At 49.4% G+C, this 1,618-nt stretch overlaps 1 protein-coding gene across 1 annotated transcript in view; it reads right to left on the bottom strand.

Moving 5' to 3' along the window:
* The window catches only part of MYH14 (myosin heavy chain 14), a 98,526-nt gene that overhangs the window by 13,062 nt on the left and 83,846 nt on the right, over nt 1-1,618 (bottom strand). The window lies entirely within an intron of this gene.

Here is a 1,618-nt window from a genome sequence, read left to right as displayed (position 1 = left end):
TCCCTTCCCCCCCGGCCCCGCCCCACCCTCCCTTCCCCCACGGCCCCGCTCATCCTGGCATCACCTCCTGCAGCCGCAGCACTTCCGCCTCCAGCCCCTTGAGGCGCTTCTCACTCTCCCGGTTCTGGGCAAAGATCTCCTCCCGGGAGCTGCGCGACTCCTCCACCTCCCGCCACAGCTCCTTCATCTGGGCCTGGGAGGAACTGAGCGAGTGAGCGGACCCAGCCTGATCGTGACTCACGGGGACGCCCCGAACCCTCGCATCAGGCCTGTGGGGGCTCCCCGTGAGCAAGCAGAGCCCTGCGGACCTGGGCTTCTGCACCCCGCCCCCAGCCGCTGGCTGTGTGACCTTGGGCCAGCCCCTTCCCATCTCGGAGCCTCACCTCTTTAAAAAAGAAGCACATCAAAATTAAAGTAAGCCTAAAATGGGGATAATATTTGGGCTCTGCAGTAATAATAGGGATGGGAAACACCGATCACTTACCTTGGGCCAGGCTCTATTCTACAGACACACTGACTCCTTTAATCCTCACAACTCCAGTTGGTAGGGACTATTTTCCTCCCCCGTTTACAGATGGAGAAACTGAAGCACAGCGAGGTTCAGCAACGTGCTCAGGGTGGTAAGCGGCAGAGCCAGGACCTGAACCCAGGCTGTCTGGCCCTGGAGTTCACCCTTTTAGCCACTTTGATACCTGGCCACGTTACTGAGGATTGACTGATTGGCCGCGCCAGGTGGCATGCGGAATCCTAGTTCGCAGACCAGGGATCGAACCCGCGCCCCCTGCCGTGGAAGCACGGAGTCGAAACCACTGGACCGCCAGGGAAGTCCCAAGCTACCTGGTCACATGATTAAGAGTGTGCAGGGATGCCGGTAAAACAGTTTTTCTCCTCAACGGTGCTTAAAATAAAGAAAAATAAAACACAAACGAAATGTCCATCGCCGTTAAAAAAAAAAAAAATCCCCACTCAATATCTTTACAATGGTGTAGCGAGTGATTGTTGATATAGTGAGGACAGCGGGCAGGCTTGGTAGTAGAAGGACAATTACCATCACTGTTACTAATATTATTATTATCTGCTTGATAATAATAGGTTTTCAGTGTAGGGGTTTTTGCTCAGTGATGACACGGTTTATAACTTTTACTTTTTGGGAGGAATCTTCGTATACCAGCGCTGCCCAACAGAAATACACTGCAAGGACATATGTTCTTTAACATTTTCTAGTAACTACATTAAAAAGGTAAAAGGAAGTAGGTAAAACTAGTTTGAATACTATATTTTATGTAGCTTAATATATCCAAAATATTATTATTTCCATTTATAATCAATGTAAAAATTATTGAGATATTTTACTTTATGAAGTCTTCTGAATCTAGCATGTAACTTGGATTTTGGACCCACCCACCTTCTTTTTTGGCCTCGCCAGGTAGCTTGTGGGATCTTAGTTCCCCAACCAGAGGGCCCTCAGCAGTGAGAGCAGAGTCCTAACCGCTGGACCGCCAGGGAATTCCTTTTTTTTTTCCCCTGCCACATTGTAGATGCCCAGTAGCCACATGGGGCTGGTACCCTCTGTATTGGACAGGCCAGGCCTATACTTAAAAAAAAAAAAAAAAAAAAA

This window comes from Physeter macrocephalus, chromosome 17 (assembly GCF_002837175.3).
Source record: "Physeter macrocephalus isolate SW-GA chromosome 17, ASM283717v5, whole genome shotgun sequence".
Lineage (NCBI taxonomy): Eukaryota > Metazoa > Chordata > Mammalia > Artiodactyla > Physeteridae > Physeter > Physeter macrocephalus.
The sequence above is the reverse complement of the archived record's forward strand: the minus strand, read 5'-3'. Positions and strand labels throughout refer to the sequence as shown.